Source organism: Panulirus ornatus, chromosome 49, assembly GCF_036320965.1.
Source record: "Panulirus ornatus isolate Po-2019 chromosome 49, ASM3632096v1, whole genome shotgun sequence".
In the NCBI taxonomy this organism is placed as follows: domain Eukaryota; kingdom Metazoa; phylum Arthropoda; class Malacostraca; order Decapoda; family Palinuridae; genus Panulirus; species Panulirus ornatus.
In genome coordinates this window covers 9,332,704-9,349,192 of record NC_092272.1, presented here as the reverse complement: position 1 = coordinate 9,349,192, position 16,489 = coordinate 9,332,704, and the positions used below count along the sequence as shown (strand labels likewise).

General features: G+C 48.6%; 1 long non-coding RNA gene across 1 annotated transcript in view; it reads left to right on the top strand.

Annotated features, from left to right (window-relative positions):
• The window catches only part of LOC139764270 (uncharacterized), an 86,505-nt gene that overhangs the window by 54,726 nt on the left and 15,290 nt on the right, over positions 1-16,489 (top strand). The window contains exon 3 of the long non-coding RNA XR_011716338.1: positions 1,574-1,833. This is a non-coding gene — a long non-coding RNA (uncharacterized lncRNA). The remainder of the gene's footprint in view (positions 1-1,573; positions 1,834-16,489) is intronic.

The following is a 16,489-nucleotide window of genomic DNA, read 5'->3' as shown; positions in this document are numbered from 1 at the left end:
TGAATATCAACCTACCAGTTGCACGAATAAGGACTTGAACACGATCGCAGCGAGCGACGCTGACCACTACACCACGGAGGCCTCAATATCTCTTGTCATAACGTAAACATTTCACTCAGATGTTCAAATATTTTACACGAAGAAAATATAGAATATTTCCTAACTGGATTGCTTTCCCGACGCATGGAATGAATGTCTGTAAATTATGTATTTGCCATTTACTTTATTTACCCTCGCTGTTTATCTTATGATATAAATGTGGATGTATGAGACTGGAAGAATAGCAGTGACCCATCTGGTTGTGACTTGTCATTGAATTGAATGTTCAAAGGATATGGCCAGGCTCGAGCATATAGGCTCGAATCCTGGTTGCGGCATTCGGTTCACAGTTGATTCAGCTGTTCATCTACTCCTATGGGTTGGTTGATAATATGGGTACCTGGCTCAGGCTACGATATATATATATATATATATATATATATATATATATATATATATATATTTATTTCATTTATTTTGCTTTGTTGCTGTCTCCCGCGTTAGTGAGGTAGCGCAAGGAAACAGACTAAAGAATGGCCTAACTCGCCCTCATACACATGTATATACATACACGTCCACACACGCTAATATACATACCTATACATCTCAACGTATACATATATATACACACACAGACATATACATATATACACATGCACATAATTCATACTGTCTGCCTTTATTCATTTCCATCGCCACCCCGCCACACATGAAATAACAACACCCTCCCCCCTCATGTGTGCGCGGTAGCGCTAGGAAAAGACAACAAAGGCCCCATTCGTTCACACTTAGTCTCTAGCTGTCATGTAATAATGCACCGAAACCACAGTTCCCTTTACATCCAGGCCCCACAGAACTTTCCATGGTTTACCCCAGACGCTTCACATGCCCTGATTCAATCCATTGACAGCACGTTGACCCAGGCATACCACTTCGTTCCAATTCACTCTATTCCTTGCACACCTTTCACCCTCCTGCATGTTCAAGCCCCGATCACTCAAAATCTTTTTCACTCCATCTTTCCACCTCCAATTATATATATATATATATATATATATATATATATATATATATATATACTCCTTTGAGTCCACGGAGAAATGAAACACGATAAGTTCCCAAGTGCACTTTCGTGTATTAATTACATCATCAGGGGAGATACAAGAAAGAAATATAACAGTCAGTTGATATACAACGAAGATATGTTAATGAAAATAGGGCTTCTCGGTGCCGTTTCAGCCGACATAAATAAAGTTTATAGGTGAGCTCATTTATGAGACGATGGGCCAATGGGTCACAAGGAGGCAAGGTCAAATCAAACCCTGCAAGAAATGTCACAACTCCTTGCTGTTAATAACACAATACCTGAAATTTCAAGTTGACATCCACTCTTTGCGATTGTGTCATGTATGATGTATGTAATACAACATCTACAGTGAATTGAGCTTTGTAACAACCTATGTAATACTGACTCACTGGAGTTTGACTTAGACAATTAGTAACTTCTGTAATTCTTTTGCTCTACCGTTCACAGGAGGAGCTTTGGGGTATACACTAAGTCTTAGTTACGGGCACAAATCAGATCACCAGTTGTCACTAAGCGAAGCTCCAGACGACGGCAGGAACCCTCACAGGAGTCACGCGTGGGGTAGTAGATCCATCAGTCAGAGGGGCGAAATTTTCGAAGTATAACTTATGCAATCGTCTCAACGGATCTCTGACCTTCAGTAGTGGCGAGTCTTCTCGACTTCGAGTTGCACCCGTCTGAGGGAGGAGGCTGTGGCATATCGTCAGGTACGTAAATGTTTAAAACTGTCGTGGTGGCTGGGTGACGGGGAACCGATTTACCCGAGCCCCTAGCGAAGGTCATGAGTGACTGGAGCGGTTCTCTGCGATGAACTAGACGCCCTTGGCTTAACACGTTTCCCGAGGCGCTGGCGTGGATCTGTCCAACGCCTCTCCCAGGATTTTGTACTAGTCAGTTCGGACTCTCTCTCTCTCTCTCTCTCTCTCTCTCTCTCTCTCTCTCTCTCCTGCGTCCTGCCATTAACATCAAGGTTCTCTATGGCAGTGGAAGGCGTCATTTGCATCGTGGGAGGAGGTTTTCTGAACACTGGAACAATGATGCCTTGGCTCCAGAACAGAGGAACCAATTGTGTTACGATGTCCCCCATTTTCCATCCGTGAGGTCCGATGTTGTAAGACTTCCATCTGTTGCTTTCATCCAAAACTTCCGGGATTTTATGTATCCCAAGTGTGGGTCGTTCTTTGATGTTGATTGCCTTCGGTGTTTTGCCCGGATGTGTTATTGCTTTCGCTTCTCCTCTGTTTGTGGCGACTGATGATCACAGTTACTTTCTTTTTCTTTTTTTTCGTCTTGTTTTCGCCCCCTTCCTCTGCCCGCCCGCCCGCTCGCTCGCTCGTTCTACTTCTGTGGGACAATGAAGTCTCTCTCTCTCTCTCTCTCTCCATCGGGGTCTGCTGCTGCCTTTGTGTCCCCAGAGCTACTCGGGAGGCGACTTAAAACGATTAACCAATCGTAATGCCTCGAGTTCTCTCTCGCGCTCCCTCTGGCGAAGCCAAGCAAATCGATACGAACGACTAAAAGACGTCGACTTACTTCGACGTCTTTATCCGTCTTGTTTTTGTTGTGTGTTTTTTTTCCACCTCAGCGGTATGGTAAGAGGAGCTCCTGCCAGAGGTCTTCCATCTCTTTATGTGTCTTATTCCCTTCTCCTCACGGAGCTCTCGAGCGAATCATTAACAAGGGGTTTTGGAGCGAGATACTTTATCGTGGTGGCTGTGGAAACACACAGGCGACACCAAGCGGGAGATACGGAATAAGTAAAAAGACAAACAGAGGCGCGATGCGAGGTGGTGAGAAAGGAGGGAATTCATAAAGCTGAGGTCTTGGGGGTGGCAGGAATGATGCGTTGGGCTTAGGGGGAAGAAGAGAAAGGGAGGAAAAAAATGAAGGGACAGATGAGAGAGTGGTTGATTCGACGCATGAAACAAAAGCGACGCTTGGAGTTGATGTAGGAGGAGGGTGGGGGTAAGAAGCGGGAGCAGACGGAGAGTGAAGTACGAGGACGGAGTTAAAATGGGGTCAGAGAGAGAGAGAGAGAGAGAGAGAGAGAGAGAGAGAGACTAAAAAAAGATAAACTACCCAGAGGGACAATGAGGGGGAGAGTGATAGAGGACCGAAGTGGGGTAACATGAAATGACCTCATACGTCCAGGACGCGGGTCCATCTCCATCTGAACTTCTGTGAGGCATTGTTAAGAAACTCGTCTGGTGTGTATTGAACGGTGAATTCTTCCAGAATTCCAGGACCTGTCCTTCCGGGGACCTGGACTGATCGCTGAAAACTGAGGTGAAAGTTTGCTTTAAGCTTCGGCATTTTAAATTCATTAATCATTATGGTATTCATCATTTTCATTACAACTACTTCGACTGTCATACAACTACTACTATCATTATACAACAGATAACGGGGAGCAAACGGCAGCAACAGGGCGTTGTAGGCTCTCACCATTTCAGTCTGTTTTGTGAAAGACTTAGCTCACTAAGGAGGTTAATTCGATAGCTATGGGTGGGTCATGACCCTCTACAGTAGCTAGGAACTTTGAGGCGAGAATTGAGGTTCAGATGGCTATTATTCCTAGGCAAAAAGAAGCTATTCTCTCTCCATAACCAGGAACAGGTCACTGGACACCATCCTGGTCACAGGTTCTAGGGACAGGTCACTGGACACCATCCAGGTCACAGGTACTGGAACTTCCTACAAGCATTACATTGACAACGTCCCTGAAAGCAGTATGGGTCAGCCACAGACACAGCCACAGGCACAGCAACAGCTACAGACAGCCACAGCCACAGACAGATCCACAGACACAGCCACAGTCACAGACACAGACACAGCCAGAGCCACATCCACAGACACAGCTTCAAGACAGAAGAAATACCAGCCACTAACACAGGGTCACTAAAGCTTACTGATCAGATTCCACGGATGAAAATGCGTGGACTCTCTCGCTTCGCAGTCCTGGACTTTCAACCCCGTGTCCTGAGGACTCCTGGGATGATCTCACTAACTCTATTAATTGCCACACCTCCGGCCTCCGTGCATCGTTCTCCACGGGGAATGGCGGAGCGGAATGTCGTTGAAATGATCCTGACAGTCGCTGTCATCTCGGGGTCTTGGTTTGCCCGATCATCGTCAACGCCGTTCTCAACGAAGCCCAAAACACCCGGATGATAATTCAGTGTCAGTCAGTGGCGAGATGCCCGATCAGGATTTTCCCAGAGGGAGTGAGGGCCAACTTCCCTCCCTCCTCAGTGGAAGATGGCTTCACCTCAACATTGTGCCTTATGACAATAGTTTTTCTTACGTTGATATTCGATCCTTTCGTGTGAGGGGATGTCATTTTTCCCCCACTGGGTCTGACTCCTTCTCTGAAGGGCTGTGGTTCCATAGAATGATCGAGTCCCCTTTTGAGGTACTGTAGTCTCACGTAAGGATCGGATTACTCTTTCTCTGAAGGGCTGTGGTTCCTTAGAATGATCGAATCCCCTTTGAGGTACTGTAGTCTCACGTAAGGATCGGATTACTTCCCTTATAACTGTCGTCCTATAAAAGAATCAAATCCTTTTTATCAGGAGGTTCTGCGTTTCCGCACGGGTTACTAATAGAGATCTGAAGTATTTCGGTTTTCTTCAGCAAAGGATCGGATCTCTTTACCGAGGAGCTAGTTTGACGAGAGGATTTAATCCCCTCCCCAGAGGTCAGGGGGAACAGGATGGCACCTCTTCCAGGTGCTGATGAGACTTGGAGGGTACGGTGGTGGGGCTGCTCAGGAGGTCAGAGAGGTTGGATCTGAGGTGCTCAAGTTGGCCTGAGGCCTGAGGGTGGGTTTCGTCTCTTTGCCTAAGGTGGATGTCCCTCAGAAAATGATGGAGTCGATCTTTTTTTTTTTCTCTCTCTCTCAACCTCTTTTCATATTTTCTCTCCCTTGTCTTAATAATCGTCTGCTTGCGGGTCCTGCTTAAAGCAGAAGTTATGTAAGGCAAGCAGACGCCAAGGGGAGACGTGACCTGCTGAAGTTATGACGCTGATTAAGCGTGATGAGACGGGAGGGAGGGACACACACGTCTCCTATACCCCCTCCCCTTCCCTCCATCCCATGATAACCTCCCGCTCCACTTCGTGGAGGGTGAGGTCCACATCCTCTGATCATCTCTGTTCCAGAATATGATCCTTCCTCCTCCATCCCATGACCCTCCATTCCAGCTCCACCCGCGTACCTTTTGTTCCGTTCTGAGACTCTTGTATCTACATGGGTCTTGTTCTAGCCACTGGATTTTGTTTCCCTTCGGGTCCTGGCTCTCTCTCTCTCTCTCTCTCTCTCTCTCTCTCTCTCTCTCCTTTACTTTTGTTCCAGGCCATTCGCTTTGTTCCCGGAACTGGTTTCTCGTGGTCGATTCCCGCGACCCACGTTCTGGAATGCTTCCAGGATTTCCTCCGCCATCAGTGCCTCGCTGCTGCCCCCCCCCCCCCCCGGGGAGGATGCCCCTTAGTGGAAGGTGGAGGGGTCATCCCCCCCTTTGCAAAATCTTTTCTCCCCTGACCAGATTCTTTGGTTACAAGGCTAAAATGTGTTTCCTCCCTCCCTCCCATCTCTCTCTCTCTCTCTCTCTCTCTCTCTCTCTCTCTCTCTCTCTCTCTCTCTCTCTCTCCCTCCCAGATATACAAGGAAAGAGCCACCGGGTTGGGGGGGGGGGATTACAGCAGAGACGCAAAGGAAAAATGCATAAGATTCGAAAACGAGAGATTGAAGAGGACCTAGACAATAGAACCATCAGGTCTGGGAAGCCAGAGCGACCACAGAAATAGCAAGACGAGAACGGCAGTAAGTGAGGGAACGGAAAGTGTCGAGTCAAGTACGGAGTGAAAGGGAGACGTAAGAAACCCATCTTGTGCATCAGCGATCCTGACGGAACTTGTAAGACGCCCAACAACAGATCTAGAGATACAGCATACTCAGCCCAGAAAGGCGAGCGAGTGGAGATCAATCAAGCACAGACATGAAAGAGAATAAAGGAGAAATGATCCATGTCGTATATCTAGACCTGAATATACGAAGCCTTTACGCGTCTGTGTGGTGAAGTGGTTAGCAATAGTGACTGCTAATCTGTTAGCGCGGGTTCGACCTCCATCGCATGCAGGCAACACACACACCCAGAGCTGTTCATCCACCTTCCTCTGGTTCGTAGATAGACGGGGGTTAGAACACAACACAGCCACGACAGGCGACAGCTTGTACCTGGGTTCGAGTTAACCCAGGAGGCGTCCATATCAGGGGCAAATGGCCCTCACTAAATCATCCTGTGACCCCTACCAACGATTGCTTTACTTCCCTATAAAAAATTTAATGAATAGAATGAGAACTTGACAAGATATATGATTCTATTTCTTTATTCAATATAGAGAATCATTGACGAGCACCACAGTGTACAACTTGACAAGATATATGATTTTATTTCCTTTTTCAATATAGAGAATCATTGACGAGCACCACAGTGTACAGCTTGACAAGATATACGATTTTATTTCCTTTTTCAATATAGAGAATCAGTGACGAGCACCACAGTGAACAACTTGAAGGAATGAGAAGTAATAGCAACTTGAGCACCACGGAGTGGGTGCAATGTTGCTTCCAGATATCAGCAATTGTGAAGATATCAGTGGCTGAATGTTATGTTATCAGTCCTGACTCACGAGGAGGTACACACTCTTCTCCGCTCAGATAATGGACTCTAAACCTACATCTGTCCTCCATCCAGGCAGTGCATTCTCTTCCACCCAGACCGGGTACTGTCCTCCACCCGTACAGGGTACTGTCTTCCACCCACACAGGGTACTGTCCCTCACCAGCACAGGGTACTGTCTTCCACCGAAGTAGGGTACTGTCCCTCACCCGCACAGGGTACTGTCCCTCAACCACACAGGGTGCTGTCCTCCACCCACACAGGGTACTGTCCTCTCTGTACCCAGGGTAATGTCCTCCACTAGACAGTGTACTGTCCTCCACTCATGAAGCACACTGTCTTCCACCCAGTGTGCTTCCGTCCACTCAGACAAGATACTCTCCTACACCCACATAGTGTATCCACCCACATAGTGTACTGTCTACCCACAAATTGTACTGTCTTCCACCCACACAGTTCTCTGACCTCCACTCACACATCTCCGCCCATAAATTGCCTTGTCATCTCTTCACATAATACACTGTCCTCCACCCACACAACACATTATTTCCTACCCACACAATATGCTGTCCTCCACCTACACGCTATACCGTTCTCCACCCGCAAAATTACTTGACCTCCACCCACAAAGAAAACTGACCTCACCTCCACCTACATTATGCACTGTTCTCCACCTGAAGACTAAACTGACCTCCACCCACACGATACATCGTTCTCCACCCACAAGATTAATTGACCTCCACCCACATGATATACCGTTCTCCACCCACACAATAAACTCGCCTCCACCCACACGATACAACCGTTCTCCACCCGTACAATAAACTGATCTCCACCCATATGATACGCCGTTCTCCACCCACACAATATACTGACCTCCACCCACACGATACACCTTTCTCCACCCACAGACTAAACTGATTCCCGCCCACACACACATGCCACAGGAGGAGAAAGGCAGGAGCGCAAGGGAAGATGTGGGACAACATTAAGGCATTTCCCGTATGCCAAACACGTCCCTTCTGGACGCTGGGTGTGTGGGAGGGTGGGTGGGTGGGCCAGTGTGAGAGACATTTTCCCTTGAAGATTTCCACTCTCGTTTTTGTTCTCTCTCTCTCTCTCTCTCTCTCTCTCTCTCTCTCTCTCTCTCTCTCTCTCTGTAAACAAGTGTCAGGAAGCCAAAACGTGCGCCCTCACCGGCCCCTTGGCTGTGCTACGCTGTGCCACACACACACACACACGAGGGAGATTAAATTACGTGCTGACCAAGGGATGAATTCCACACACGCACTCCACTGACGACAAGGCTCGCTACCTAGCTTTAGCAAATGACAGAGAAGGATGGATCGTACTGCTTAGAAGGTTTTGATATATATGTATATAAATATATATATATATATATATATATATATATATATATATATATATATATATATATATATATATATATTATGCCCATCTTCATATTCCAGCACCACATACTGGAGTCGAGCACCTACATAGTCTTGGGCTCCGAAAGGCAGTTCCAGCACTGTGACTCTACTGACTTCGGAGGATTATAACGTTCCTAACGTTTCCAGGTCCCTAAAACAACGTTTCTAGGCCCCTGATTTAAAGTTCATATTTCCCTAAGCCGCCATCTTCCAGGTCTCTGTTCATAGGTTCCAAGAGCACTTCGTCAATATATCAAGGTCTCTGAGGACCGAATATTATCAGGTCTGTGTTCCAGCGTATCCAGGACACCAAGCCAACGTTCCCAGGTCCTTACGTTGACGTTCGTGCCCCTCCCCCACCACAAACGTTTCCAACGTTCCAAGTCCCCTAACAACGTTTTCACGTCCTGATGCTAACGGTGTTCAAAAATTCCCCCAGATCAACGTTTCTAGGTCCACGAGACAGCATTCCAGCATCCCCGTGTTAACGTGGCTCCCCAGATCCCTGATCCAGTGTTCCTGTGTTCATAATCGATGTCACCAGGTTCCCAGGTCCACTGGTCAACGTTCCTAGGTCCCCGAGCCACGGCGACTTAGTCCCCATGCTGATAGTGTTCCCAGGTCCACTGGTCAACGTTCCCAGGTCCCCGAGCCACGGCGACTTAGTCCCCGCGCTGATAGTGTTCCCAGGTCCACTGGACAACGTTCCTAGGTCCCCGAGCCACGGCGACTTAGTCCCCGCGCTGACAGTGTTCCCAGGTCCACTGGACAACGTTGCCAGGTGGTGGAGTCGCTTGTCTCAATCAGATCCTCTCTCGGTAGGTCCTTGTCAAGATGTGTCGTGGGTGATTGCGTCCCCCAAGTGCAACAAGACTGATATGTTAGCCAGGTCGGAGATGGATTTGCGAGTCGATATATCCATAAGATAAAGCAGGATAATTTGAGCACTCTTATCTTGCCGGTGTTTAAAAGTGTTAAAAAGTGATAGAGGAAAAAGGCATTTCTGTGTAATGGGTTTGGATGGTAATTCATTAGAATGATGCAATACCCTTTTAAGAGGTGTGGGGAGTTTGAGTCAGTGGTAGGGTGAGAAATGATGCTTTTAGTGTTTTTCCTTTATGTTCAAGGCTTCAGTCGGGGACAAAAGTCTACATCAGTGCCGGGCCTTAATTAAAGTATAAAGAGGATTATGAAAGAGGAAGAAGCTAAGACAAGGAAAAGCATTTGCAAATTTTGTAGGAAGCGTAAAAGAAACCTGTCTTTTACGATGTGACAGTTCATAGTTGTTTGGGGGAAGACATAAGAGGGTAGAGAGTTCTAAAGCTAAGAAGTGTAAGGAAAGAAACAGTGACCAGAGTTTGGTTAAACGTTTAGTTGTGGGGCGTGAGGAAATGGAGATTAGTTTGTCACGTTTAACAAACTGTTATTTGTAATACTAAACTTTCGCTGGTCCGTTGTTCAATGTCTCATGTTCTTTATCAACCTGCCCAACATTTCTTCAGTCCGCTGTCTAATCGCTAACTCACTCCTCGCCGTACCACAACCCTGCCTGACTCCACTTCCACTTCACTGGACTATCGCTGATCCGCTGTCTGCTAACGTATTACCTACACCGGCCTCACCAACCTTCTCTCTCTCTCTCTCTGTCCAGTAGACTGTCGCTGATTAGTGGTCCACTGTCCCACCTCTGTAACTCTCCCTCGGTCCACTAGACAGTGAATGTCCCAAGAGTAGCCACTGTCCCATCACCCTGACCTCTCTCCCTCCAGTAGACTATCTCTGGTTCACACTCAGACCAGCCCGACTGACCTCGTCAATGCGCTCTCCATTCCATTCAATTAATTCGCCCCAGGCCCCCTCACCCTAAAAGTCTCTCCATCAGTCTCGCTCCTCTCGCATGTAAAACTAACAGAATGATGGCTGGCTGCGAGCAAAAGACACTCACGACTTTCTCCAAAAGCCCTTTCTATGGAGACCTTCGCATTGCCTTGTATCTCTCTTTTATCTCATAGTTTCTTCATATGCCTGTTGTCCCCATAGGCCGTGAGAGGTGCCTATGATCAAAGCTGATCCCTTACATCCTCTTCGTCTTCTAGTCACAGTTATCACAAGGCCGTCTGACCAGCGACACATTTTCTATACCGCTGAGCAGATCTGTCGAAGCCCGGACCTCCATGGTGTAGCGGTTAGCGAGAATCCTGTGACGCATTCACGGGCCGGCTGGGTTCGAATCCGCGTAGATTCGAATCCTAATCACAGCAGCATGTTCACAGTCAACCTAGTTGTTCATCCTTCCTCAAGGGTTTGCTAATAAGCTGGGTACGTAGCTTGGGTTTGATTCCCTCCTCAACTCCAATATCCTTAAGCACTTCGAATATCAGACTTCTTCCTGATCAGTATGGCTTCTGTAAAGCGAGAATCACTTTCCTATCTTTTGAATGTCTGGTCATCATCCCTGAAAGGTTTTGCGGTGTCATATGTAATTGCCCTTGATATATCTAAGACTTTTAACAGGGTGTGGCATAGGGGTCTCATCTCTTAGATCCCCTCTTTTGGCTGCCGTCCCTTACGTTGGTCCTTCATATCTAGCTTTCTCTCCGGCTGATCTATCTTTGTGGTTGTTGACGGATCAAGCCTCCCCCTAGTCTCCATCAACAGCGGTGTCCCTTGAGGTTCTGTCCTGTCCCCTACACTTTTTCTTATTTTTTCAACAGTTTCCTCTCCTCCACAAATAATCCGTTGCACTCATACGCTGACGACTCAACACTGCATTCATCCTCATCCTTCAACTCTGCTTCCTCTTCTCTCACTCGATTTACATTTCGTCTTGACACAGCTTCCTCAAAAATAAATTCAGACTTGGACAAGATATCTCAGTGGGGTACGTTAAATTTAATGTTCCAAGACCCAGTTTCTACGCATCTCTGTATCGAAAACTTCTTACAACTCTCGTGTCTCCTTTGACGATTCTGTAATTCCACCTCGTGACTCAATAAACATACTTGATATTACTGTAACATTTGCTCTTTCTTGGGCACTCCAAAATAACAGGAATAGCTAAGTCTGCCTCTATGAAGCTGGGTGTTCTGTTTAGATGTCGAAACTTCTCTTCCTATGAACAGTTGCTCCGTCTGTATAAGGAATTGATTTGTCCTTGTATGGAGTACTACTCTCACATCTGGGGGGGGGTTCTAGCTCTGTATACTTACTTGATAGAGTTTAGTCGAGAGCGGTCAGACATATAAACTGCCCCAGGCTAACTTCCAAACTTGACCCGCTTGAACTACGCTGCAATGTTGTTCACTTTCCCTCTTCTATAGGTATTACTTTGGTTTTTGCTCCCGAGAGCTGGCTGCTTGTGTCCCCATGCCACTTGCTAGACCACGCAATAGTCGGCAAGCTGCGGCGTTACATGATTATTGCGTGGCCATCAGCAACTTAAGGGTGGGCCGTTTTGACACCTAGTTCTTTCCTTACACGTTGTAGCTTTTGGAAATCTCTACCTTCTCATGTCTTTCCCAGACATTAGTAAGATAGGAAATAATATCACCAGTGGATCTCGCTTTACAGAAACCATACCGGTGATCAGAGAGAGGACTGTGATTTTCGAGGTGTTGAAGGATATGGGAGTTGAGGAGGGACTCAGAGACTTTGGAAATAGTAGATGTCAAGGTATTAGGAAGACAGTTAGAGGTGGCAGAACCGTCACCCTTTCTTAGGGTTGGGATGTGTCAATGTGTCCTTCCAAGGAGAAGGAAAAGTTTTGGTTTTATAAAAGAAATGGAACAGACGGGTAAGGACATCTCCCCTGGGGATAAGGGAGAAAGAATACGTCCCACATATTCCCTGCGTGTCGTAGAAGGTGACTAAAATGGTTGGGAGTGTGGGGAGGGGCTGGAAATCCCCCCCCCCCTCTCCCCCTTCTATTTAAGTTTCCAAAAGAAGGGGCAAAGAAGGGGGTCAAATGGGGATTTCCCCCTCAAAGGCTCAGTCATCTGTTCTTGACGCTCCCTCTCTATCGCGGGGAACGGCGAATATATATATGGAAAAATGGCGTTAACGTGATGGCTTTGACGCGGGCATTCAGCCGCTCACGGCGTCTCGGCTGACGTAAGAAAAATAAGGTTTGGTTCCTGCCTGCCAGAGCCTCACCTCTCCTGCGTCTCTCTGACCTCCCTTGCTCCCCTGGTCGCCCACTGCTCCCCTGCTCACCCACTGCTCCCCTGGTCACCCACTGCTCCCCTGGTCACCCACTGCTCCCCTGGTCACCCGCTGCTCCCTTGGTCACCCGCTGCTCCCTTGGTCACCCACTGCTCCCCTGGTCACCCACTGCTCCCCTGGTAGCCCCTTGCTCCCCTGGCCACCCACTGCTCCCCTGGTCACCCACTGCTCCCCTGGTCACCCACTGCTCCCCTGGTCACCCACTTCTCCCATCCTCCAGATTTTATCTTCCATCCTCCCTCGATGATCACCCCAACTCTTGTGCCATCAGCTGGGTGGCTATCCGCCCGTGATGAGAGGCTGGGGAAGGTCTGTTGGCCCCAGCCAAGAGGCGTTATCATCTAGGGAGAGTCTCGCTGGGCCAAGGGAGTCTCGTAAGGCCAGGGAGGGAGGGAGAAAGGAGAGATAGTGATGAAAATAGCAAAGGGAGAACAGGGGAATCGCCCAGCGCACGAAGATGGGTAAGAAGTGGCAAATTAAGCGAGTCGAACTCTTTCGAAGATGAGATGGTGTGTGTGTGTGTGTGTGTGTGTGTGTGTGTGTGTGTCTAACTCGTATTCTGTGTGACTACCTATTTGAAATTACCTGTTTCGTGCAGTATGGGGCACACCATCTACTGAAATTTTTGTCCTTCATATATTTTCGTGTGTGTAAGTACGTTCCATTGATCCACTACTCTAATAAGACTAATACATTCATTTTCTTTTTTATGTTAGCTGAGATGCCACGGGTATCTGAGGCCTTAGTCAAAGGCCTATATACCCTAGCCTGAGCCAGGTATCCATTTTATCGACCAACACCTAAAGGTAGATGAGCAGCTGGGTTGACTGTGGGTCGACTGTCGTATCTAGGATTCGAACCTATGCCCTCGACCCTAGGTGGCCTGTGAATGCGTCGTGGTCGGGAAAGCTAACAGCTACACCAAAGACTTCCATAAATTGTCGTATTTATGATAATTTTCTTTGCTTTGATTTCATGTAGGTGGTTTTGTCAGTGGGTTTACCACCTACAGTCACCAATGGAACCTTGGTTCATCGAAATAGGTTATCAGTGGGTTAGTGAGTCTTTGTCTTTCTAAGTGGTGTGTTCAGTGGGTGTTCTATCTGACTGATATCACCACCTGGTTCGTGGTCCCTGCAGGTGGTGTGTCAGTGGGTACACCACCTGAATCATGGTCCCTACAGGTGGTGTGTCAGTGGATGCACCACCTAGCATCACCACCTGAATCGTGGTCACTGTAAATGGTATGTCAGTGGGTGCACCATCTGGCATCACCACCTGACTCGTGGTCCCTGTAGATGGTATGTCAGTGGGTGCACCATCTGGCATCATCACCTGACTCGTGGTCCCTGTAGATGGTATGTCAGTGGGTGCACCATCTGGCATCACCACCTGAATCGTGGTCCCTGTAGATGGTATGTCAGTGGGTGCACCATCTGGCATCACCACCTGAATCGTGGTCCCTGTAGATGGTATGTCAGTGGGTGCACCATCTGGCATCATCACCTGACTCGTGGTCCCTGTAGATGGTATGTCAGTGGGTGCACCATCTGGCATCATCACCTGACTCGTGGTCCCTGTAGATGGTATGTCAGTGGGTGCACCATCTGGCATCACCACCTGACTCGTGGTCCCTGCAGATGGTATGTCAGTGGGTGCACCACCTGGCATCACCACCTGACTCGTGGTCCCTGTAGATGGTATGTCAGTGGGTGCACCACCTGGCATCACCACCTGACTCGTGGTCCCTGTAGATGGTATGTCAGTGGGTGCACCATCTGGCATCACCACCTGAATCGTGGTCCCTGTAGATGGTATGTCAGTGGGTGCACCACCTGGCATCACCACCTGACTCGTGGTCCCTGTAGATGGTACGTCAGTGGGTGCACCATCTGGCATCACCACCTGACTCGTGGTCCCAATAGATGGTACGTCAGTGGGTGCACCATCTGGCATCACCACCTGACTCGTGGTCCCTGTAGATGGTATGTCAGTGGGTGCACCATCTGGCATCACCACCTGAATCGTGGTCCCTGTAGATGGTACGTCAGTGGGTGCACCATCTGGCATCACCACCTGACTCGTGGTCCCTGTAGATGGTATGTCAGTGGGTGCACCATCTGGCATCACCACCTGAATCGTGGTCCCTGTAGATGGTATGTCAGTGGGTGCACCATCTGGCATCACCACCTGAATCGTGGTCCCTGTAGATGGTATGTCAGTGGGTGCACCATCTGGCATCACCACCTGAATCGTGGTCCCTGTAGATGGTATGTCAGTGGGTGCACCATCTGGCATCACCACCTGAATCGTGGTCCCTGTAGATGGTATGTCAGTGGGTGCACCATCTGGCATCACCACCTGACTCGTGGTCCCTGTAGATGGTATGTCAGTGGGTGCACCATCTGGCATCACCACCTGAATCGTGGTCCCTGTAGATGGTACGTCAGTGGGTGCACCATCTGGCATCACCACCTGACTCGTGGTCCCTGTAGATGGTATGTCAGTGGGTGCACCACCTGGCATCACCACCTGACTCGTGGTCCCTGTAGATGGTATGTCAGTGGGTGCACCACCTGGCATCACCACCTGACTCGTGGTCCCTGTAGATGGTATGTCAGTGGGTGCACCACCTGGCATCACCACCTGACTCGTGGTCCCTGTAGATGGTATGTCAGTAGGTGCACCATCTGGCATCACCACCTGAATCGTGGTCCCTGTAGATGGTATGTCAGTGGGTGCACCACCTGGCATCACCACCTGACTCGTGGTCCCTGTAGATGGTATGTCAGTGGGTGCACCATCTGGCATCACCACCTGACTCGTGGTCCCTGTAGATGGTATGTCAGTGGGTGCACCATCTGGCATCATCACCTGACTCGTGGTCCCTGTAGATGGTATGTCAGTGGGTGCACCATCTGGCATCACCACCTGACTCGTGGTCCCTGTAGATGGTATGTCAGTGGGTGCACCATCTGGCATCACCACCTGACTCGTTGTCCCTGTAGATGGTACGTCAGTGGGTGCACCACCTGACTCATGTTCCAGTGGTTAATTAGGTTTTATTATTGGCTTCCGGGTGACCGTAGACTCGCCACAGGAAATGAAAACGTGAGGGGGGGGGGAGATGTGTGTGAAGGGGCAAGTTGTGGAGGGATAGGTTGTGAAGGGACAAGCAGCGGATGGGTAGTTATAGAAGGATGGGTTGTGTAGGAACCGACTGTGGAGGAATAGGCTGTGGAGGGATAGGTATGAAAGGATAGGTGTGGAGGGACAGGTTGTGGATGGGTAGTTATAGAAGGATGGGTTGTGAAGGGATAAAATATGGAGGGATAGGTTGTGAAGGGACAGACTGTGGAGGGATAGGCTTTGGAGGGACAGACTTTGGAGAGAGAGTCTATGGGAGGATAGGCTGTGGAGGAAGAAAATGTGGAGGGTTACATCATGGAGGGTCAGGCTTTGGAGGGAAAAGTTGAGGGAAGAGGTTGTGGAGAATCGGGTTGTGGAGGGACAGGTCATGTAAAGGGAGGTTTTTGATGGAGATGTTGTAGAAAGAAAGATTGCGGAGGGTCAGGTTTCCGAGAGACAAGTTGTGAAGGGACAGGTTTCCGAGAGACAAGTTGTGAAGGGACAGGTTGTGGGAAGAAGGGTTGTAAAGGTACAGGCTGTGGAGGGGTAGGTTATGGATGGACGGGTTGTGAAGGGACAGGCTGTGGAGGGTAGGCTATGAAGGAGAGGGTTGTGAAGGTGACAGGCAATGGAGGGGTAAGCTATGATGGAACAGGTTGTAAAGAGATGGGTTATGAAGGGGTAGGTTATGAAGGAACGGGTTGTGAGGGGGTAGGTTACGAAGGGGAGGGTTGTGAAGGGGTAGGTTATGAAGAGATGGGTTGTCAAGGGAGTGAGAAAGCAGAGAGTCAGGAGGTAAAGAATGAGTGTGTTAGCCACTATTATTGACTCTGATGTGTTGTTGTGTGTGTAGGATCATCAGCCCATGTGTGTCTTGGGCCTCCTTGTACCACCACTGT